The 25,801-nt window shown below is 37.5% G+C and overlaps 1 long non-coding RNA gene across 3 annotated transcripts in view; it reads right to left on the bottom strand.

Moving 5' to 3' along the window:
• Nucleotides 1–25,801, bottom strand: part of LOC111741300 — a 154,379-nt gene that overhangs the window by 107,982 nt on the left and 20,596 nt on the right. The window contains exon 1 of one of the 3 annotated variants that reach the window (XR_002780956.1): nt 1,939–2,018. The exons of the other annotated variants lie outside the window; for them this stretch is intronic. This is a non-coding gene — a long non-coding RNA (uncharacterized LOC111741300). Of the gene's footprint in view, nt 1–1,938; nt 2,019–25,801 lie in introns of those variants that run through there. 3 annotated transcript variants of the gene reach the window in all.

Genomic DNA, 25,801 nt, shown 5'->3' with positions numbered 1-25,801 from the left:
TTCTTTCATGGATTACCATTTGTACTTGAAAGAACAAATGAAAAACTATGGGCATTCAGACTTAGGTCATTGGCAGCAATGTTCTCAAAAACTAATAAGTGAGCCTGTTATGTAAAGGAATACAACTAACAGTAAATGTTGCCAATGATAACATTTGAGTTTCAAATGAAAATTAGAATTTTGGAAAACATACATGCCTCTGTTAACTTGCCAGCTTTTCAATACCTAAAACACTTTTCTGATGAGCTCTTTGGTGGCGTTCATGAATGTGATATTTTGATATTGTATTTTTTAAAAGTATCAACATTCAGATGATCTGCATAATTCAGTGAGCCAATATTTTCCAAATGTCCAATGCATCATGTTGCAAAAGCATGCACAGGTAAAACATTGATTCATAGTGCAAAATAGCCCATGGATTTAAAGTAATGCAATAGTATGAAAATTTCATTGATATGGTTTCAGATTCCACATTATGACTAATTTTTTAAAAATTGGCAATCGAGTTTTGACTTAGTGTCAAAGAAGTCTATTAAAATACATTTCCCTTTTCCAACTACATATGTGCATGAGGCTAAATTTTTTTCTTATGCTGCGAGCAAAATAAGATATAACAACACATTGAAGGCAGAAGACATTATAAGAATCTGTTTTCCGTTATGTAAAATGTAATCAGTTTATGTTGTTATTTTAAAATAAATTAGTAGAAAAATGATTTTTAAATTTCTCAGTTGTTATTTCTAATACAATAAATATTAGCAGATAAATCTGCATTTAAAAATAAAAAATAATTAAGTTCTTTGGGATCCTCAATCATTTTTCAGAGTGTAGAAGGGTCCTGAAGCCAAAATGTTTGAGAATCACTATTGTATAAGAACTTTCCCAGCGCAGTGAGATCCCAGAGGCAAGAGCTTTACAGGGGCTTAGAAAAATGCATGAGACCCAGACAGAAAAGCATTTCTTGGCTTCAAACCTACCCTAAGAAAACAATAAATGTAAAAATTAATAAATGTTTAATTAAATGTCTACAAAGTGTACCACATGTCAAGCTTCATTCACTGTTAAATATAGTTTTCATTAGGATTTCATTCCATCAAATACAATTTACAGGTTCGATTTTCTCACTTTACGAATTCTCCTAAGAATACACTGTAATTGTCAGGAACTCATAGCCAATCATAAATTAAATGAGTAATATATCACCAAATAATTTCTAATATAAAATCCCTTACAAAAATTCATAAAACAAAAGGTATATTTAATGTGGGATATGAGTACCGCTGGTATGTTTGCTATGTTATATAGCGGGGACTTGACAAGTCAGGCTCGTGAGGGTTCTGCTTTTAAATACAGCATCTCATTGCCTTTCAATTATATCCCCCCTGGAAACATTTCACAGAAAGGAGATAATTTCACTAGGCAAAGGTGATGTCTTCACCAAGCAAATAGAGATAATTTCACTAGGCAAAGGTGATGTCTTCACCTCTTGTTCACCCTGACCTTTGAACAAGAGGAGAGAAGCACATAATGAATATACAGTAGACAGGTCAGCCAAAGAACAAAAGCACAGGGAAGAGAGCAGATACCTTGTTGTTTGAGTATGAGGAAGGGCATGGCTGGCCAGACCTCTACCTCCTGGTCAGGAGGGGTTAACACTGCTCTCACACTGGCTCTTATCATTAAGTGTGAGCAAGGTGGGGCTGGCAGCTTAGAAGAGGCCTGGGCTTCTCACCAGGAAAGAAAAAGTCTGACAGAAAAGGCTGGGTGCACTTTCTAGAGGACAGCAAGCTCCGGGTAAAAAGCCACTCAGTGATCCTGTTCTGGGATGCCCTTGTCCCCTCGCTGGTACCTCAGAATTATGCTCCTTTATCAAAGGGCAGTATCCAGTAATGCAGAGACCTCTCTAACTTTCATTCCCTTAAAAAGTGTCTTCCTCACCTTTCTCCCGTGTCCTCAGCCCCACTGACTGGAGTAAAGCAGAGTTGGCTGCTCATTCAGCTTAGTGGTATCATGTCTCTGAGTCACTACAGTCACCTTTTAACAGTGATGAGATTTCCTGCAGTATTATAGGTAACTTATTTTCTTTCTCATCTGATTTTCCTACAATCTCTGCTATAAATACATTTACTTTAATTTTTTAAAAAAATTTAAAGGATATGGATAAAGTAACTGACACAAAATAGTTCTTCAATAAAGAGCAGCCATCACAATCACTGTAGAAAGAGGACAGTTTCACTTCCATTTCTGGAGCTGCCTAGTTTAGTATATAAATAAAATGAAAATAGAAAAATGGAGAAACAGGATTCTGTAACATACAATATATTTGAAATGTTTCACTTAGATCAATACTTTAAACATGCATGCACATTCAAAACTACAACACAATAAATATGTGCAATTGATAATATAATTACAAGATTTATGAAAAACAAATAATACATCGAGCATACATTGTGTAGGCAATGTGGCCTGGTAAGGAGACCAAACCGTAAAGCTCTGTCATATACAAAGTCTTTCAATCATGTCAGTGAAGCTCTGTGACTCAATGGTATCAGTTGCAGATAAATTTTAGATAACAAAATCTAAAATTAGATTTTGTTACCAAATTGCCTTCCTTAGGAACTTCCTCTCTTCACCAACACCAATAGATTCTCATTGCTATTAGCTTTTATTCCTTGTTTTAATATGAGCATTTTTCTATGCAAATGCCTGGGCTTCTCAACCAGAGCAAAAGGGTCACATGTTCTGTCTGCTATGACTTTTCATGTTCATAACAGGTAAATAACATACCAATTGAATTATTGATATTTATAAAAAAATTTTTAAAGTACTAGCTAACAAAAATGTACTTCTCTCTACTATAAATTCATATTTTTTTACCCTCCCAACTCGTACACATCTTAAGGATCTCCATCTATTTTCCAAGCCTACTCAATCATATTAAAGGAAGAAATCTCAAATCAATCTTTCTTCTTTGCTTTCTGTCTAAAGCCTTTTGAGCAAGAACACCACCCCTTCGTTCCCTCCCCAGAAGGCTAGCATGGGTCTCTTGGCAGCTGCTCCTTTCATCTCTCACAAGGCAGACACCTCCTTGCATTGTTATTTCAGTTGATCCAGTTGTGACTAAGGCAGCAGATGCACTTTCTCTTAACATTCAACCTCTGATCACTGAAAAGCAAAAGGTTTGGATGACGGTCTCTTCTGGCAAGAATCTTTTTCCATCTGGTTCTAGTTCAGGGCTGGCCTTAGACAGCCCTCCCGTCTCACACCATGACTCTAAGTGGGTGTGGAAACTGCTTGGCTCTCTGGCAAGCTGAGTGGGTCCAAGGAGAACTGTTTATTATTCTAAGCAAGAATAAGGAGGGATTTGGTGTCTCAACATCATGTAGATTTAAGCTTATTACCCATTTCTCCATAACAGGTGTATGTCTTACTTGACATAAAGGAAGATCTGTTATCAGACACAGAGGCCTTCTAAATTATGACTTTGCTTTAAGGGAAGAACAGTAGTTTTAAAGCTAGAAGCAACTGGTATCTCCATATAGGCTCTAAGGACATCATAAAAAGATCCATCCCATCTTTGCCATTTCCTCATTCCATTCCCTTAGTTGAAGCCATTACTTCTTGTCTAGAAAACAGCAGTAGCTTCCAACTTGGTCTCCCTGACTCCCTTCTTGCCCCTTACCATCTTCATTCTTTCTACTTGCTGCCAGAATAGTTTTTTTGAAACACAAACCTGAGCGGGACCATCCCCCTTGCTCAACTACCTCCTTGCTCAACTCCCCATTGTTTATAGGAGAAAATAAACATTCCTTAGCAAGCATACGAGGCTCACTGTAATGGAAGGACATAAAACAATAGAAACTGGTGGAATTTGTGAATGCAATTCTTTTTTAAGAAATTGGGCCACACCAGATATAGCATGGTATAAATTTGGCCCATGGTGAGAGTTTAAAAGTCCCCCTCCCTCTAGGTTTTCACTCATGCCAATTTAAGTGCCTGGAAGGACCTCAGTGTTGCTCACCACTCCTGCCTCTTCACTTAGCTTACTATTTATCTCACAGAACTGGGTTCCGATGTAGTCTCCTCCAAGAATCTCTTCCTGATAGTGAGTCTGGGTTAGGTGTCCCTCCCCTGGATCTCAAAACCCCTCTGTGACAGTAGTAACCACACTGTTACCTGCCTGACATTGTTGCTTGCCTAGGCTCAGACTTGTCACATCGTCATTTTCACTGCATTCCTTTGACCAGAGCAAGTCACAGAACCAGCCCAGGTTCAAGGAGGTGGGAACTAGGCTCTATTCCTTGATGGGAGGGGCTGCAGAGTCACATCGCAAAGACTGTGGATACAAAGAGGAGTGGAAAAGTGTGGTCATATCTGCAAACTACCACAGCTTTGCTATTCAGTTCTTGCTAATCTTCCAATATATTCCTTTTTAAATAAAGTTAGTCAAAGTCAGCTTCTGTTGTTTGCAAATTTAACAACCAAAAGTTATACATACTTGGGAATGCATGAGTAAATTACTGAATGAGGCTATGTCACAGTGGGTCAAACGTCATCTAAGGGAGAGTGTTGAAGAAGGTAGGGTGGAAGGGTGACAGATCCTATCACATAGCTGAGGGAGTTGCAGACTGTGTTGTATGCTGACTGACTGTGAGCACTTCAGAAATTAAGATACTACTTTCCCTTCCTAGGTCACCCTGTGATCACAGCAACCAATAGCTTGAACTCTAAGAGCTAGACAAGGAACGATAAGCCATTCACTTGAACTGCTCTCTTGTCACTACCTAAATTGAAGTTGAGACTCTGTCAGTAATAGATGACTCGTCTCAGGTGTGTATTAATATAGCCACATATTATACTTCCGATTGGCTTAAATATGGGATATAATTATTTTTAAGGAAAGGATTATTTCAACAAGGGGAAAGTCTTAATGCTGAAGGGAACCTTAATATGGTTTGGTGTTCCCCAATTTAAGTCCTTCTCACCCCCACTCCCACTCCTTTCCAATAAAATCTCCATTTACTTAGGGGCTGATCATTGGATGTTAGGAAAAAAAAAAAAAGTTATATAATTAAACAACACTGAACTGCTATCTCACACACCTCAATGTTGAGGATAACTATAATGTTAAAGGGAAGATTCTTAACTCAGAAATATCTTTTATAAGTAAAATACCAAGAAATATTAAGGAGACATTTTTAGGCAGCCATAGGCAGTTTTGTTTTGTTGTTTTTTGTCATAGTAGTGATGATGTAAATAATGAAAAAATAATATCTGGGTATAGATATAACAGTGGATTTTTGTGATGTTTAGAATTTTCTCCTCTTTGAAAGGCATAATGACTTTGGCCTTCAGAATATTTCAGAAATTACTCATTTTGGTAATTTATAATAAAGGAATACTGATGAAAATGAAAAACTCCTCAAAATTTTGCAGTCTTAAACTCAACTTTTGGAGTTTAAATAGCATCCTCAGATAAAATGATTGCCCTTCGGTTCCATGAGCACTTCTCACCATCTGTAAGCCACAAAACTGTCACTCAAAGTGCTGAGATTCACATCTTTGTGTGTGAGACAAGGAGGAATCATATCTACTCTCACTATGTCTCAAGCTCAGGACACGTGCCAGGGCAGCCAGATAGGACCTCCAGGGCTGAGTGGGTGGTGTGATGTTCCCTGTGTGGGAGGCCTCCTGGGGAGGCAGAGCGGTGACCTCACTGGGAAAATGAAAACAGTCCAATAAAAAAATGCTTATCTTGGAAATGATCTGTCTGAATGTGAAACCAGTGAAGGTATTGTATTTCCAATACCCTTTTAAAAAGAAAAGCCATTTTCCATTAGTCTTGTATGGGGAAGAAATCCCACAGTGCTTCTTCTTGACTGAGAGATGATAGTTCAGGCAAAAAAGATCTCAACTCCAGTTCTCCAGAAAGATACAGTAAGAGAGTCAACTTTCAAAGAACCAATCATAACGTTTTCCTTCTAAAACCAGAGCAGAGATGTGCTCCTGGGAAGTGCAGCTCTGGAGAAGACCCAGCCACATAAGTAACCTCAGCTTTTAGCCTCTGGTATTTACCTCCCCTCTAGGATTTGTCTCCTGACACTTTCAATGCCACCTGTAAAGATTTACTGTTTCCCTGTCTCTACAGCCTAAATGCAGACAAAGGAACAAAAGTTAGATATTTCAAAAGGACCTTTATCTAAAATGCAAAAACACAATAGGGAGATTAATCAAGAAAATGTCCAGACAACCTAGAAGTAACACATCAGGATTCTGATTCCATCATGGTTGTCCTATCATGTTCTGTTTTGGGCCCTGTCCCTTGCCTAAAGAGATCTCTTGGCAGTTCTCAGTCCTGCAGACCTTGAGCATGTATCTTTCAGGGGACTGGGAAGACCAACTCCAGTGATAGACAATTTAGTGAGGATTTAACATTCTATCACTATTAATACAACGTTATCACCTCTTCGAGTGATATTTACAGAAAATTAACCTAGCCAGACACATTTTAGTGGGCAATATCACAAAGAGCTACCTCTCTTCTGTTTGGTTTATAGAAGGTTTGGACCCATGGCCTTGGTTTAATTTGCAAAGGATTGTGGGTAGAAGTACCTAAGAGAGTAGTTTGATTTAAAAAAAAAAAAAGCTTGGACTTTATCTGAGGTCTCTTCTCGTCTCACAAATTTTTCATTCTCTGAATCTACAAACATTTCTGCCAATGATCTACCAAGAGATTCTTTTTTTTCTGTCCCAATGAAAATTCAAACCCCAAGTCTGCATGTTTCAGAACTATCTACGAACATGACAAATATTAGGAGTCCCCTAACTCCCTCTTTGCTCTGAGAGCTGGAAAGCTAATAGTCGAATCTGTCATTCTCCTTTAGAAGTTGTACAACATTCTCAGGTATAAATTTCTGAGTTTAACTTTATCCCTGGATTTATTCTATTTTTAGTTTTCTCTCAAATTTATCTCTTTAACAATTTTTGGCCATTTCCAACTATGTAGTTTTGTTGAATGCCTTTTTTTTTTTTTTTTTTTTTACCAACTCAATATCAGAAAAATTATCTAAAACTTGAAAAGGATTGCTGGATGTTTTCCCAGCACAGTGCTCTTCTTGACAATCTATTGTCTGAGATATTTTATAGCCCTATGGGGCAGAGGCTAGTTTGTACATTTTTGTACGGCTGAGGTGGAAATAATTTCTCCCCCATTGAAGAGTTAATCTCAGAATTTATGGCTTATGACTCAGATGGACAATAACCAGTTTCGTATCTAATTTTGCACTCTTCCCTAATATTGGTTTCTGAAATGCTATTTGGACTGGTTTTAATATCTTATAATTTCCTTCAGTAATTAATAAATTAAATACAATCTCTGAAATACCCTATATTTGTATAAAAATGTTTTAAAAATCATATCTTTAACAGCAAGTAGAAAAAATAAATAGGCAACACTAGGTATTTGTCAAAATCCGTAGAACTTTTCAACACAGTGTGAATTTTGATATATGCAAATTAAAAATAAATCATTTAGGAAGTCAGGGAACTCCCAGATGGAATGCAGAATGTGACAAAAAGAAAATCTACCTGAACTGCAAATGAATGAAACAAAACTCAATGAAGGGTATGGGGCAAAAGATGCTGATCTAAGTAATGAGACTAAGGGGGCACATAACTGTACAGAATACTGTGCTCCAGTTGATAAAATTCTTTTCCATAGGGATATAGGTTAACAAATCTCTAACCACTATACATGTATACCAGAATTCACAATTAAGTAAATGAATGGCAGATGATAGGATCCAGGTTTCTTATTGTTGCAGAGAGAATTTATAAATAAGCAAAGAAAGAAGGCTGGATTAGAACTGGAGACATCAGTATGAATTCATGTTTGGTTTAATATAGATACAGATAGTTACATACAGAAATATTAATAGATACATGGGTCGCTATACACACATATATTTATTTTCTTCTTGGTCAGCCTAGAGGGCCTGGAAGCAACAATGCCCCACCAGCAATGAGCATGCCTAGCACTCAGATCTTGGTTTCTAATACTATTCTCCAATAAAAGAAACCAGAGCTTTTGGAAAAATGGCTGATTTTAGAACTGAGGCAGGATTTATGTAGGATGAACTTGAAGCATCTTATAGTGCCAGAAAGTGAGGAATGCTCTAATGAATGAATGAATAAAACAATGAATGAGTTGTGTCAGGGAATATGGGAGCCAAGTGACAGAACTCCCAATGACCAACGTTAAAACAATTTGAGCAATGCCACAAGGAAAGTAATATTGGATAATAACCCAAAGTATAAAATAAATATTGAGTCTATATTAATATAAATAAATAGGAGAGATTAGACAAATCTTACATGCAGAAGAATTCAAAATAGTATACGTAGATACTCTGCCCTCGAGGAGGTAGAGTATAACTCCCCACTCCTTAAATCCTTAAATGTGTACTGTGCATAGTGACTTTTTTATAAGTAGTATAGATTCGAAAGGGTGGGAGGGGTAAATTTACAATGGAGAAACCTAACGAATACCTACCTTGGCCAAGATACTGAGGTCAACATCATCATTCTTAAATTATGCTGATAGTATGTATCCTTTATATGATGTGATAAGTATACTCCTCCTCCCATCAAACAAAAACCCCAGTCTAATTATGAGAAAAATGTTAGATAAATCCCAACCATAGGACAATCTACAAAATATCTGACCAGTAGGCCTCAAAACTAGAAAAGTCTGAGAAACTGCCACAGACCAGAGGAGCCTAAGGAGAAATGACAACTAAATGTAGTTTGGCAACCCGGATGGGATCCTGGAATAGAAAAAAGATATTAAGTTAAAAACTAAAGACACATAATAAACTATAGAGTTTAGTTAATAATATATCAATATCAGTTTACTAATAGTGAAAAATATATCATAATAATATAAGATGTTAATAAGAAAAACTGGGTGTGGGTTATGTAGAACTCTCTGTTCTATCTTTGCCATTTTTTGTAAGCCCAAAAGTACTATAAAATTTAAAAAATTATTGAAATAAATAGGTACATCATTGAAATAAATAGGTACAAGCCCAAATAGAGATATATTCTGCAAAATATTTATCAATGTCATGAAATAAAAAATAAAGAAAAACTCAGAAACTGTCAGAGATCAGAGAGGACTAAGGACACATGACACTCTAAAGATGTGAAATCCTGGATTGAATCATAGAACCAAAAAAAAGACACTAGTAGAATAACTGGTAAAATCTAAAAAAATGTGCGGCTTAGTTAATAGCATGGTACCAATGTTAACTCCTTAGTTTCGACAAACGTACCATAATTGTGTAAGATGTTAAGGAAAGTTGAGTGAAGGTTATTGGGAACATTCTACTATCATTGCAACTTCTCTGTACATCTACAATTATTTGGAAATTAAAAGGTCTTAAAAACATTTTTTCAAGCAGTTTTTAGAAACATTTTTTTTTAACCAGGAGGAATAACAGATATTTGCAAACAGGAAGCAAGGTATACTGCCTTCATTTGGCCAAAAGAAATACAAAACTGCTGCCACTGGAACTAACATGTTTTGAAGAAGAAGATGATCAATAAGAGCATCAGGAAGACTGCCAGAACATAGTGATTCTCTCCCCAGGGATGGGAAAGTATAACAATCTGGATAATAAATCTTATATTAGCATTTCTCTGAGTACAGCTCAGGCCAAAGCTTAGGAAAGTCTGCTTTTCTTAGAGCTCTTGGTAACAAAATATACCTCTCTCAACAATCTCAATAGGAGTGGTCTATTTCATGCATTGGGTGTTAAAGATAGGGACACAACAATTAATGAGATTCCCCTTTCCTACATTATCTAATCCTCAGCCCTCTCTATTCACAGGAAGCCTAATAGCTATTCCTTCATGGACATAAGAACAGTTCTTATCTCACTGACCAGTTAGAAGGCCAGTCCCTGCAGGATGGCCACAAATGGCCAAGATCCTACAAGGACTGGGAAGAGCTTCTGATCCTTGCTTGGCTGAGTTACTTCTCCAAGCTTTTCCCAAGGTAGCGAGTAAGAGGTTTCCTGGAATTGTTTATGAGGATGCCAGAAGGTCAGCCAGAGTTCTCAGCCCAGAGAGTCATTCACTCCTCCTCCCTTACTGGAGTAATAATACCATATGTTGCCCCAACAGAGTTACTCACACATATTGAATACCTGTGATGTGCCAACTACAATGCTAGATGCTGGGAAAGAGTGAGTAGATTCATTTAAAAAAATAATAACAATGATGATGATAATTGATGACTGATGATGATGATGATATACGTGATAGCACATATTTACAATAAATCAAGCCCTATGCTACAAGCATTAACTCAATCCTTACACTAATTCAATGAGATATATTATCTTCATTTTACAGGTGAGAACACTCTTCTCCCTCCAGGAAGCAAAGATCAGAGTAGCTTGTCTAAGGTCAACTAGGAGGCTCAAAGTGGTTAAGAACATACTCTATGAAGTCCAGCAGACCTAGAATCAAAGCCCAGTTCTGCTGTGTGACCCTGGACAACTCATATTCCTTCTTCGTCAAGTAGACAATAAATAGAGGATAAAAGCAACACAAGTTTATCAAGTGTGTTGATCCCTTAATAATGTCTGCCACAAGTTCGGGGATGGGAGGGGCTTCACGTGTGCCCAGAATGTGCCAAACTACATCAAGTTCCTTACAGGTATGAATTCATTTTATCCTTACAATACAACATGAGATAAGAGCTTCTTATTTTACTGAGGAGGAAATAGATGTTCAAAGAGGTTCAATTAATTTCCCAAAGGTCACACAGCAAGTAAGTGGTCCAGCTGTAATTTAAGTCCAGCTCTGTCTGTTCTAGTACACCAAGTCTTAACCACTCTGCTGTGACCATTAAGAAACTCCAGATAGCTCAGTTTCTTTTAGGTAACATATTTTTCATTTTAACTGAAGGCCTAACCCAAAAGATTCACTGTAAGTGGTATAGATCTGGCTGATAAAGTCTCAGGTGGAACTTTTAATTACTGACAATAGGTAGCCTAGAAAACAGAGCACCTGCCTTGGGAAGCTAGAATGCATGTAAAGAAGAGGAAGTGGGAAGGTAGATGAAAGAGAGAAGAGAAGGAAGGTGTGAGAAGCCTAAAGGCCTAGGAAGGGATTTCTTTTGGACTCAGAAACAAACCTTCAATATATCCAATTAACCTTGCCTTTGACCAATCCCCTACCAAGGAGGTAGTGCCTTCTGGGCCTCAGAGCATTTTAGGGTAAGAATAAGTATGTTAAATAGATTCCAACCCCTACATTAACCTCGATTACTGGTAGTAGCTCCTGGGAGACTCGCATTAAGGAGGATTATGAATCTACTAATTCCTCCTCTAGGTATTTATCTGAAGAATATAAAAACACTAATTCAAATATATATATATATATATATATATATATATATATATATACACACACACACACACATATATCCCTATGTTCATTGCAGCATTATTTACAATAACTGAGATATGGAAACAACCCATGTGTCCATTAATAAATGAATTGATTAAAAAGATGTGGTGTATATATATGTATATGTGTATATATATATATATATATATATATATATATATATATATACACACACACTTAAATACACACACATAAATACACACAATGGGATACTACTTAGCCATAAAAAAAGATGAAATAGTGCCATTTGCTACAACATGGACAGATCTTGAGGGTACTGTGCTAAGTGAAATAAAAGCAAAAAGACAAAAATCATTCTTTCACACATAATTTCACTCATTTGAGCAATATAAAACAAACAGTAACAAACAAACTAAAAAAAAAAAAAAAATCCTCATAGATACAGATACAAGAGAATGGTGGTTACCAGAGGGGTGAGTGAAATGTGTAAAGGGGGTCAAATATATGGTAACCAATGGAAATTAGACTTTTGGTAGTGAGCAAGCAATAGAGTATACAGATATCAAATCAAAATGTTGTACACCTGAAATTTATATAATGCTTTAATCAATGTTACCCCAATTTAAAAAAATAAAATTAAAAAAAGAAGAAAGGGAGGAGAATCATGAGACTTTGCCTAGGCTGAGCTGGAAAAAAAAAAACTGCCTTGGTATATAAATAATTTCTGCCACAAGTTTGAGAGTGGGAGAAGCCTCACATGTACCCAGAATTTGTCACTTCTTCTTTAGGGGATGTCATACTCTGCGGGAGGAGTTAACTGGGTTCCGATCCAGGTAGGGAGCCAAAATGTCCTAATGGCACTCTGCTTCTGCAGACCTCACAAACTAGGTCAAAACAGCACTGACAGCAAGAAAGGACCTAATTTGAATTCCATTGGTTTTAATTATTTTTTGAAAAGAGAGGCAGGCCATCAATGCCAAGATCCATTAGGAAGAACTCAAAACCAAAGAGATTCGGGCCAGCTGGAGCGGGTATAGGAGGGAGTCCCAGCTAATTAGCCTTCCTTTGTGACATGGTCACCCTTCACCCCTCCCTCCAGAAGCCTTAATAATACTCATGTGTCAACAGGATCTCAGGAGAGGGAAAAAAGCAGTGAGCCAAACCTCAAGAGTGAGGAAGAAAAAAAAAAACAAAATCAGAAATTTCAGCTCAAAGCTGGACCCTTGAATGGCTTAACTGCTGTTATTATTTTTTATAGAGCCTTCGCTGGGCTTTCCTGACCACTAGGAACTTGGCTTCGGAACTCAAATGGCCATGTCTTCCCTCTGTAGCCTTGCTGCTGGCTTGCCAAACAGGCTCCGCCACCATCTCAAAGTCCAGAGTCTTCCCTGTCAGACCTCCCCAAGTAGGTCAAACTTTCCATGGTCAAACTATTAAAGGGAGAGCAGTCCCACTGTTTCCTTTAATAAGCAGTGTTTACAGGGTGCCAAATGCCCTTTAAGGAGCCCAAAAGCCCAAAGCAGTCCTCCAGGTTCCAGAAACCCCAGCCTAGCCCAAAGGCAGGAGTAGGCAACTACCTAGACCCAGTCCCAGTCAAACTAGACTCCAGGGAATCCGCCTGATTCAGGCTGTCAGAGGAGGTGTGGGATGCTGGAGTTACCATTAGCATTGATCCAAGGCTCTGTAGGGTCCTGGCAGAAATGAGCCCAGTCTCTCCAGGGTGGTGGCTCTAGAGAGTATGGGACGGGAACTTTTTACCATCTGTCTTCTAAAGAAGGTGAAATCTGTTATATGAAAAGCCCTGTGCACTATTGAGCGCCTTGATGGATTTGGATTCACGAAGGAGAAAAATGAATGGCTCTACTTAATAGAGTAAAAAAAAAACAAAAAAAAATGTGGAGTTTGGTAGAGCAGTCCAGGACAGAGATGAAAGGGTCTAGGAGAGGAAGTGGCCTGAAGCTGGGACAAAGCACCCAGGTCCTGGGGCTTGGCAGAAGGGACAGCTGGGAACAGGAATATCTGATATTCGATTTGAAGTTCTTTGCTTTTTGATAAACAGTTCTTCACTCCCCAACCACATCTCAAAATTTCAGTAAAATACCTACAAGGCTTTGTGTGAGTGGGGATTTGTGCAAGCACAGGAAAGACTGGGTTTCACGCCTGGGTCAATGAGAAAAAGAGACAGCTTGCATGTGTTGGTACACTCAGATTATAGGGCTTAAAGACCATGGTGGCACTGGGTTCAATCCCTAAGAATTGACTCAATCTCTCAGTGTTTCCTCCACTTCATTTTAAGTAGAAAGTGAATTGGATTGATGGTCTCCTTCAACCCTTTTCAATTTTCTTCTCTATATTAAGACATATTAAGATACTATAAAGAAATGGTAAAGAATATAAAACCCAGGATTTAAATAAATATGGGTCTGAAATCTCCACTTTCCTGACTATGTGATTCTAAACCTCAGCTTCCTAATCTATTAAAAGGGAGTAAACAATGCATTCCTTATGATCATTCTTTGTAAAGGATCAGTGGGATAAACTATGCGCAATGTTTGCCGTGATAACTGAAACATATTAACATTCAGTGAATGTGGTTGCTCTTATTCACCTGTTGGTAATAATGATAAGGATGATAAGGACGATGATGATGAAGGTCACACTGACAATGATTATTTCTGATTTCAAAACTCCCATAGTTAAGAGAGGGGGGAAAAGGACTGGTTAAATAGATTTTAAGACAAAAGGAAATAGATCTTATAAATCTGCTCTAATGATCTTCATTGAACCATGAAGTGAACACAAAATAAACTTTGCTGTACTTGTCCCTGAGATGGGAAGATTGTTTCTTATCACAATTAGCCTACATGTGCTAAGCAGGCACCACCCTACGTCAGCCTCGTCTGATAGGGTTATTAAAAGGAAGGAGGTTGATGAATTTGATATGAATTTATACCAAGAGACAAGTGAATGATGACCTCTGTCCAAAGTCATATCAAATCAAATATATTATATCTGGATTTTTTCTCATGCTAGCTAATCTTTCCTCTATTAGGTACCAAATGAATTATTTTTCTCCATTGAAGATTGTGTGTGTGTGTGTGTGTGTGTGTGTGTGTGTGTATTTTTTTCTTTTTCAAATATATATATTTTTTTTCCTTTTCCAAATATGCATTTAGTAAATTTTCTACACTTAATATTTCTTTTTGGATATAACCATCATTCTTTTTCAACTTTTGTCAAGATATAACTGACATTTAACATTGGGTACATTTAAGGTGTACAATGTGATGATTTGACACACATATATTGCAAAATGATTGCCATGGTAGGATTAATTAACACTTCCATCCCCTTAGATAATTGCCAAATCTTTTTTGTGGTGAAAATGTTTAATTCTCTCAGCAACTTTCAAGTATATAATACAGTATTGTTAACTAGAATCACTATGCTATACATTACATTCCCAGAATTTATTCCTTTTCTAACCAGAGTTCATATGTTTTGACCAACATCTTCCCATTTCCCCAACCATCCAGCCCCTGGCAACCACCATTCTACTGTTTCTCTGAGTTCGGCTTTTTTAGATTCCACATATAAGTGATATCAATACATTATTTGTCTTTCCCTGTCATAGTTTTTTCACTTAGCATAATGAAAGGTTCACCCATATTGTCACAGATGGCAGGATTTCCTTCTTTCGCATGGTTGAATAATATTCCAGTGTGTGTGTGTGCGTGTGTGTGTGTGTGTGTGTGTGTGTATGTACACACACACAGTGAAATCCACTTCAAGTTCATTTTTGTGAGCTGTGTTAGACTGGGATCCAATTTCATTCCTCTGCATGTGATTTTTCCCCAATATCATTTATTAAAGAGACTATCCTTTCCCATTCAGTTTTCTTGGCTCCCTGGTCAAATATTAGTTCATCATATCTGTAGGGGGTTATCTCTGGGTTCTTGGTTCTGTTCCATCGGTTTATGTGTCTGTATTTATGTCATTACCACATGGTTCTGATTACTATATCTTTGTTATGTAGTTTAAAAATCAAGATGTAAAAAGAAATTTAAAAAAAATTAAAATCAAGATGTGTGACATCTCCAGCTTTGTTCTTTCTCAGAATTGCTTTGGCTATTTGGGGTCTTTTGTGATTCCATATGAATTTCAGGGTTATTTTTTTTATTTCTGCAAAAAATGCCATTGTAGTTTTGACAAGATTGTGTTCAATTTATAGGTGGCTTTGGATAATATGAACATTTTAATAATATCAATTTTTCTGAATTCGGTGAGAGATAAATGGGCCTCCCTGGCAGAGTCCTGCACAACTGGGGAAGCTGGATGCGCACTTACACACTCTCACTTTCCCCAGTAGGAGAAATCATGCCAAGAAGGTCTCACGGCACTGAGTTGTGCTGCCTTGGGAGAAGAGCGACAGAGTAAAGTCAAACTGTTCCTCTTATCCTCTTCAGTACTTCCAGACTCATTTTTCTCCCTTTCTTTTCTTTTTTCTTTTTCTTTCTCTCTCTCTCTCTTTTTTTTTTTTTTTTTTTTTTTGCTCCAACAGTGTGTTGGAACTTCTGTGCTGGACTCTTGAGCATGGACTCTTGAGCATCCACAAAGCCTTTCTTATCCACAGGTGATCATCTAAGACAGCGTTTTCCAGGGCTCCCAGCTGGAGCCAGTTCATGGGCTGCTGCAGAGTCTACAGCTGGGATGGAGGCAAATGGTTGCCTATTCGACAACACACAGGTGGGCAATACTCCTCATGGGTCCCTTGGTATATGGTGCTGGATCCCACAGTTCCCACAAAGGCACTTTTGTCTGCAGATGAAAGCCAAATTGTTGTTGTTGAGGGGGGATACAAATGAAGGACATCTTATTCAGCCATCTTGCTGCTGCCTGCAACCATCATTCTTTCTGACACTGCTACTCTGCACCCCCTCCTTCTGGTCAAGCTGCCATAGAGGAGACTGTTGAATAGAACTTGGCACGCATATTTTACTAGGTTATCTCTGTCTGGGGCCCATCATTCTGTTTTCAATCTGAAAGATAATACCTCCCCCAAGCTATAGAAGCCAAAAGGAGTTTATTTCCTTCAAAAGAAATTTCAGGAGACGCTGTATCGCTGACTTAGATAAATCCAGCTTGATTACTTCCATTGTCTCCTTGTCTCCCCTCACGCAACAGTCAGCTTGTTAAGTGAAGGTTTAATGTGAAACTGAGCCCTTCCAGTTTCACTTTTTCATCTGACTTTCAGTACAAAAGCCCTGCCTTGGAAAATGAGAATAAGAACTGTTTCATTAATCACATGATTTCAGATCTTTTCAGTGGGCAATGAGGAAGATGAAAATAGTCCTTTGCCAGAATTAAGACTTGAAGACACAAAAGAATACTAAAAGGGAAAGGTCCTTGAGGGCAAAAGAAAAATCAATTAGCTTAAAAAAATATAAAAATATAACTGACAAGCTCTTTTTGGGGGAGGAAATGCCATATTTCATGGCAAGATTGGCATGACATTGATAAATGTTCTTTTACTGTCCAAAGTCACTTCTAGAAGGTTGGTTTCTTTAAAAACAAATCTATTGAATAGTCCATCATCACTAGAGTATTTCAGTATGCTTTTTACTAGCTATTAATCTTACTACCTCTCTCCTTTAACTAGATGAGAAATCTCATCTTATGCAATGAAGTGAAAAAATAGCTTCTGAATTTCACCTGGTTTTTGAATCATAATTCTGTTATCAAAATTTCATTAGGCCTTGTTTTTTTACATATGTAAAATAAGAAAAATAATACCTACATTATAAAGTTATTTTAGGAATTAAATGAGAAACTTTACTTGCTATCAGTGCAATAAGTGATATCAATACTTATTATTACTATATTACCTATTATATACAAAGTACTATTATATATGTTAATTTGTTTAATCTCCCAACTATCAATCCCATGTGGCATATAGTAATACCAACCCCATTTTGCAGATGTGAAAAGAGGCACAAAACAGTTAAGTACTTGCACAAGGTCACTCACTGTAACAATTAAGGAGGTAGGCATGTTCAAAGGGAAACAGAATATTTAATGTGTGGCAGAATTAATGGGACAAATATAGTAACGGATCCAGTGACTACCCAACAGAAAGTCATTACCATCTCTAGGCTTGAAGAGACAAGAGAAGAGACTGATACAGCGAAGCCAGGTGAGAGCTGTACACATGGAGAGAGAGCCACAGATAGAGAAACCCAGCCATTACCAAAACCACAGCATGGCAGGAGAGTTGAGAGGAAATTAATATTCTGATCTTTCTTTTCTCCCATCTTCTAATCTTCTGCCAGCACTTTCCATTTCATTGATTAAACTCAACTGGAGGTCAGAGTTTGGGGAGCCCAAGTGACATAGAACATAGAGGTCAGCCTCCCAGGGCACAGAGTAATGCTGAGAAGAGACCAGGAAAGGCAGAAGGAGAAAAACTAGAACATGGTAGAGCTAGTATTCAAATCCATATTCTTAATCACTCTCTATTCCCTCTTGAGCATAAACCAGTTATTAGCCTTTCTCTAACTTATTTGCAAAGCCTGAGTGTGTAAGCTGGAAGTCCACCTTGAAACCAAACAGCATTTTCTCTGCAAATCATGACTCATAATTATAATAAAGAGTCGTCAGCAGGAGAGCTCACAGTGAAAGGAGTATAAATGATTCCCTTGAAAGAGTCCCCATTAGGTTTTATTCCCAAGTCCCTCCTCCTGGTTCAAGCCACGGATGTCTCTTCTTCCCTTACCTACTACATACAACAGTTCTTGGGTCCTCTATAAACTCCCTTTTATCTCACTCACAAACACAAAAAGTCTCCCTTATTTTTAAACCTGGGAATAGCCTGACACCTCCAACTCCAGACCCAAGAAGCTTCCTTCCACACTTAAGCGAGCTAAAGAAACTTTTCTGCAAAAGATGTCTCTCTCCACAGAGAATTCTCACATCATCTACTAAGAAAATATCTGTCCTTTATTAATGCATATGTATGTATAGGGCTTGGTATAGTGCTTGTGTTAAAGAGGACTCATTAAATGAGAAGTAGTAGTAGTAGTAAAAGTATTGCCAACCTCTGACACCACAATGCAGTTCTACTCAACCTCTTTACTGTGAATTTTGGCAACATTCTTTGGACGGCTTTTCTCCAGAATCACTCTCCTAAGCACCTTCATCAACCAGTAGATCTTTTAAAACAAGTTACAGATGTTTCTCTTTACATAAGAAACATCCCAATGCATATTATTTTTCAAAATGTTGAGTTTCATACCATGAAAATTATATTCCTGGTCTTCAGTTAGCATGATATAAGAAACTTGAATAACCATGACCAATGACAGGATAATCTTTTGTTTTTTAACTTTTAAACAGATTGTTTGGAAATTGTCCCTAAGTCTTCTATACTTTCAGACATTTGTCTAAAACAAAAGGTATCTTCCCATCCAAATATATAGCAAGTTCAAGTTTGTTCCCATTACATCACCTTCTTTTGCCTGTACAATCTATCAAATATGTTAAACAAAGTAGACATATAAGGTGAAAGAGACTTGTTTGCAGGTAATTAAAGCTTCATTTATCAATTTCTTTACTTTAAATGGTAAACTTTGATGACCACAAAATGGATCTGTCCACTTCTCACCACCCTACCACGGCCATCCAAATCTAAGCTCCCATCATCTCTCATGGTATCTGCTTCTGTATCAGACACCTCTTGAGTGTAACCTTCCCTCAGCTGCACCACAGAATCCTTGCTATTGCCCTGCCTTTTGGAATGTGGGATGCTTGTGGGAACTATTCAGTCACTCTGTCTCATGTACAAACCTGGCAGTGCAAGGGAGTTAACATCCCAATGGGTGAGCCTGGACCTGTGGGGTACAGAAACTTTACAATACAGAGGTGAATTCCCACTTGGCCTCTTAGAGGTCCCTAGTGGAATATAGCCCCAGTTATCTATAGAATATCAGAATTGTCCACACCACTGGCTTGATGTTGCCTTCTTTTTTGTCTCACACTTCCCAGTCCTCCACTTCTGTTCCTGGGATCATTTCCCCAAACAAACTACCTACACACAGCCCTTGTCGCAGCTCAGCTTTATGGAGGAACCCAGACTACGATGGTCTCCTAACTTTCCCCTTCTATCCCTTTAACCTCTATAATCTGTTCTAAAGTAGCCAATCTAAAATATTAATATACTGGGTCATTCCTCTGCTCGATAACTTCTAATGGCTTCAATCACATTCAGAATTAAATCCATAGTGCCTTCAGTGTCTCACAAGGCTTAGCATGATCCAGCCACTGGTCCCTCTCCAACTCTATTTTTTTTGTGCTTACCACTTATACCACATGACATTATATTGTGTATTTATCTGTTTATGGACCATCCCATCTCCTCCATTGGATTATCGCAAGCTCCGTGATAGCGAAGGCTTGTCTTTCTTGTTTACTGCTATATCCCCAGTGCCTTGCTCAGGGCCTGACCATGTAGACATCAAAAAATATTTGCCAAATCAATAATAGGACATGTGATTTTCATTACGCACATTATTGTAATGCTAGAACTAACATTATATCAGACAAAGAGAAAAAAAAACTTGCTGTCAGCTGCTTTGAGTGATTTTGTGATATGTTTATACAACAATGGGTGGAAACTGTGATAAAAACGGCTAAAAAGCCTTTTGCCGATGATAGTCTTCGTGAGGATTGAAAAACAAAGGCCATTCCTCTTGATCAAAAGCTAGATGTAATCAAAGCTGGATTTGCCCAGGGATATTTAGCTTTATAACTATAGACTTAAAGCTATAAAAACACCAGTATTATTGAAATGCCCGCAGGCAAAATTACTCTATTATTGTGAATCTAAATGATCCATCCCCAAATCCCCTATTTTCTCTTTGAAATAATTATTTTTAAAGTGATTTTTATAAAGAGGCTTCTTAGGAATGCAACTGTAACACTATAGCATAGATCATACCCCTGCCACAGTGAATGAGAGAGAAAACTGAATCTAATCTATAAGAAAGCTTTCCTTGACACATAAAGGGGAGTCTCAGACAGAGTAAACTATGGCAAAGCCTCAGAATTCATGACTATAATCTTAAAAGGCGGGACCAGAAGAATATGTCACCTGTTAAGGCAATAATTATTGAACTTAAGCATGCATGGCTCACGACCTCCAGAGGGCAATCAGGCATTTGGTTGGCAGCCACTAGAGTGACCAGCCCTCAGATGTAGCCCCGGATCTAACACACTGACTACCTTTGTGAGCCTGAATAAATCATGTAACCATTGAGTCAAATGCTCTTGAGGGCAAGGACTATCTCATTCCCCCATTGACTCCAGCGCCCACTACAGTGCCTGGCACAAAACAATGTTCTCAACTGATAGTTCTGTATGCATGTGTACTTTTAGCAAGAATCAAAGTACAGTATAGGGAATATAGTCGATAATATTGTAATAACTGTGTATGGTGTCAGATGAGTACTAGACTTATTGGGGTGATCACTTTGTAAGTAATATAAATGTCTAATCACTATGTTATACAACAAAACTAATATAATATTGTATGTCAACTGTAATTTAAAAAATATTTTAAAAAAGAATCTATGAATTATTTCTCTATTCCTTCTGAAGATATCTGTATTTTTGCCAGCATTTTATTTCCTGGGCTCAGTTAGCTATTAATTTCCATGGACAACATGACTCTCATGAGATATTTAAATTATTTCAGATTAGAAAAGAATCATGTCCAGTCAGCAGAGGTTGTTATGTGAGTAGATAAAAACTGTTATATATAAGTTGGACATCGTGACATGATTTTGGTTTGAAATTTCCTTTGAAACTAAAGATATTCTGAGGTCTCTTTATGAAAGGTACATTGGATGCTGATTGGGAGACCTAAATGAGTGATTTTGGACAAGTTACTTACTCCCTCTGAGCCTCAGTATTTCCATTTATAAAATGAAGACATCTGAGGAGATGTATAATCTCTTCCCAGGCTACACAAAGGCTGACTACCATGAAAACTAAGATTTTTGTGGGGGAGATATATGCTTTCATTTGGTCTGTCCATAGGTCCTGAAGGAAGGGAGGAAAGAGGCTATGTATTAATTATATATTGTTACATAAACAAACCACCCAAAATTTGATGGGTTGAAGTAACAATGTATTATGTTTCAAGTCTGTGGGTTGACAGGGCTTACCTGTGAAGTTTATCTGCTCCTTAGAGTATAGCTGAGGTCACTTGGGCGCTGCATTCAGCTGAGCCCAGCTGAAGCGGGAATGTCTAAATTGGTTCTCATCCTTCAGAGTCTTTTTCCACATGGTCTCACATTATTCAGTGGTCTATCCTGAAGCCTGAATTGTAAGAGGAAGTATTTCTAGAGGATGTGCTCCCACGTGCAAGTGTTTATCAAGCCTCTCTGCTTGCTTCATATTTATGAATATCCTATTGGCCAAAGTAAGTCAGTTGGCCAAGCCCAGAATCAAGGGGCAGAGGTGGGGGAATGGAGACAACACACAAGCATGATTATCAGGAGATTTGATATGGCTCACTGTAAGAGCAAGAAGTGCAAAATGGGGACAGGACTTTGTAAAATTAAGATGTTTCTGCAGAGCTTGATCATTTTCTCTCAAGGAACCTGTTTCCTTCTTCTCCAGACTCCATTGGGCCACTAGAGTTCATTGCTCTGGTTGGGGCAGACAGACTTCTTGAAATCATTATTTCCTTCCCAGAAATATACCCATTACATAAATGGAAATTTTATCATTATAGAAGTTATCTGGCATCTGTCATACATGAAACATTTTTGCCACCATTATTAAGCTTAACTGCAATAATCCAGTGAATAATGAGGGAGGCAGTATTGTCTGAAGGGCTAGAAGAAGAATGAAAAGAATAGATTTAAATTTTGTCTTTAGAAGGGCATAGCAACAGATATTTTTTGAGGCCCTGCATTGTCCTCAGATGTGCATTGAGCAATTAGACTGTGAAAACAGAGGAAAAGTATAATAGAAAATTCGATACACTAAAATATAACTAGAAGTCTTAATTTACTGGCATTACATACTAATAATAATAGCAAGTATTACGGAGATTACTGCTATTGCTACTATTTTACTTTTTAAAAATCACTGTACTCTGCATTTTACGTGCATTAGTTCATTTACCCTCACATACAATCCTATAAGGAAGGTACTAGCATTCTCATTTTACAGATGAGAAAACCAGGGCTTAAAGAGATTAATTAGCTTTCCAAGAAATTAGAGGCAAAGGCAGGGTTCAAATCTGTGTAGTAATTTATACAGCCACCTAATATTTATTGAATGTTTTCTATGAGCCAGACTCTGAATCTTTATTCTACATTTTTACCTATTACATGTTCAACAGTAGCTACTCAATCATATGCCCAGAGAAATTCAAAAGAAAAATGAATAAATGGATGTTGGGGATGGAGGGAACAGCAATGAAATGAGTTTCTGCCCCTAGTCAAGAGTTGAGTCAATGAGACCTGGCACCTCAGTGCACCACCTTGTGTGTACCCCATGAAAAACTTCACATGATTTACACTCTTCCTTGGAAGCTCAATGCATCAAACTCCCTGATCTGGAGCTGCTGCCATGCTATCCCTCCTAATCACATGAGCAGGTTCTGCCATGACTTTGAAATGCTCTCACTTCACTGACATCATCTTTCATCATCATTTTCATCATCAACTTAGATACCTCGAGTGCTATTGATGACTAAAGGCCAAGTCTTGCAGATAAAGAAGGAGAGAAAAGATGCAAACTTGGATCCCATATTCTTGCTTCAATGGTAAAATTTTGGCAATAAGAACCTTTTTCACAATGCTGAAACTGTAAGTACTTCAAAAAGTATGGAAATTTTTATGATATTCTCTAGTCTTTATTATTGTGACATGAAAGAAAAATCAGTTGTCTTGAGTATATTGAGGTGGGGGGGATCTGATTAGTTTTGATTATACATTTACAGTAAAATACACCAGCCCTAAAGTCCTCAAGCATTTTGCTTAAATAAAAATTTTCTGTCTAAAGCACAAATTTAGCCCTTGGAGTCATGCCTGGATGAAAGGCAGACCTTCTTTTTAAGACACAACTTGAGAAAAATACGTGGCTGGAAAAAGGCAACTAGAAGAGACAATAAAGTATAACAGGGATGCAGAGAAGATTTAGACTAGCTGGGTGGCCTGCCCTAATAAACATCCCTGGGAACTGGAGAGCTGCCTAGGAGTGGAAAGTGAGGATCGAGATGAATAATTGAATGAAAAAATAGGGGAAGAGTATTAGGTTGCATCTTCTCCACATGGGATCTTGAAGAGAAGAAATGCATTTTCAATAGGGTGGAGTAAGCAGTTGTCTTACTGGTTTCATTTGAAGAAGGCAAACAGTCTCCCTAAGAAAATGTTCTGGCAGTCCCATTAATTACAGTGAATAAAATATCCACCGTGCTTTAAAATTCAGGAATTTAAAGACCAGTTAGTTTTGAATGAAAAAGAGTTACCACAGGGGAAGGAAAGACTAAGGCATTATCATCACCCATAAGCTCCTTACACCAAATAGATTTATGATTTTTTTAATACAGGGGCTTTTTCTGGGTGATTGTGCAATGAATAAGTGATGTTTCCTTCTTTATATTTTTCTGAACTTTATAAGTTATTATAATGAGCAATATTACTTCTGGAGTCAAGAAAATATTCCTAGTGGGATGGAGATGTATGCTATGAAGAAATAGTACGCAAAATACGTAAGCATTGGTGCACGTCAGGAGAGCTGAAAAGGTAGTCTGGAACTTAAAGGCATGGCTGTAGTGGGGACAGTATGAAGTCATTACCTGAGGATAGAGAAAAGGTAAAAGGAAAAGGGAAATTTAAAAAAAAATTTATTTCACATTTTTTCCCTAAAAATAAGCTTCATAGATAAAGTATCAGTACCATTAAAAAGAAAGAAACCATAAACTTAGAAAATAAAATGCAAATACATTATCAAGCCCTCTGGGTGATCAAATAGGAGGGAGTTGATTCAATCTCGAAAAGATTGTGTGCCTTCTATTACCTACAGGACATGCCCTAATTCATATTTCTATGACAAAGGGAGGTTCCGTAATAGAAACTGATTTTTTAGAATAGGAATATAAGTAAAGTCTTCCTATAAATATATGTTTTTCAATATAAATGCAAAAACCACATATTTCAAAATAGAGGAGAAAATTTGCTTATAATTTTGTATTGTGCTTTTTACATTAACTGTATATCACACAGCAGAATAATGATTTTGTGTTCCTACATAGTTTTCAAAATGATCATTTAAATGGCCACTTATTATGTATCATAATTTATAAGTTTCTTTTCAAATATGTGTATGAAGCAGGCAATACATCCGACTGGAAATATCATCTAGACAGCTGTGGAAAAATTTGTTTCTTGGTTGATGTCTTAAACTCTTTGCTATCTGTTTACATGCAAGGATCTCTCATTTTTTCCATGGGCTCATTAAGGTTTCAATGCCTGAAGAAAGAACTCTCTCTAGAGGCATTCAACATATTTGCTAGCATATTTATCAAATTTGTAAGTGGCCCAAGAGATGGGAGGCGTAATCACTGTGGTAAATGACAGACTGAATCCAAAAAGAATTTGCTAGGCTGAGAGAACAAAAGTCTGAATCAAACAAGATGGCACTTCATAGGGTAAGAGTTAAAAGAGTTGGGGATGTTTTGACTAGAGAAAATAAGTCTTAAAATGGATAAGAAAATGTTCTTCAAATACCTGGGGGGTAGAGGGGTGGGTCTTCATTATGAAAAGGAAATTCCAAAGAGAACTATAATAAAAGGTAACCATAACTATAAAGTTCAAATTTTAAAATTACTTTATAGCAAGTAGAGCTGTTAAACAAAAAGTTACCACTGCCATTTGTTCACTTATTCCATAAATACTTATTGAACACAAGTACTGTGTGCCAGCACTGTGCTAGGTGCTGAGGACACAGCACCGAACGAGGCAGTCAAGATCCCCACCCTCAGGGTGGTCCCATTTTAGCCAGAGAGAAGGGCTGAAACAAAACAATGAAATAAACTAATTAAAAATTATAAATTGTGTGCTATGAAGTAAGCGGGAAAAGGTCCTCAGATAAAGATTAGTAAGAGGGACCCACTGGAAACAGATGGCCAGGAAAAACCTTTCTGTGTAGGTGACACTTCAACAGAGATCTAAAGAATGAGAAGGAGCCAGTTACATAAATAGTCATGGGAAGTGTGTCCCAGGCAACGGCTTCGAGGCAAAAAAAAAAGAGTTTGTGTGTCTGTAAAAATGAAAGGAGGCAAGTG

The sequence above is a fragment of the Pteropus vampyrus genome, unplaced genomic scaffold, assembly GCF_000151845.1.
Source record: "Pteropus vampyrus isolate Shadow unplaced genomic scaffold, Pvam_2.0 Scaffold76, whole genome shotgun sequence".
Lineage (NCBI taxonomy): Eukaryota > Metazoa > Chordata > Mammalia > Chiroptera > Pteropodidae > Pteropus > Pteropus vampyrus.
The sequence above is the reverse complement of the archived record's forward strand: the minus strand, read 5'-3'. Positions and strand labels throughout refer to the sequence as shown.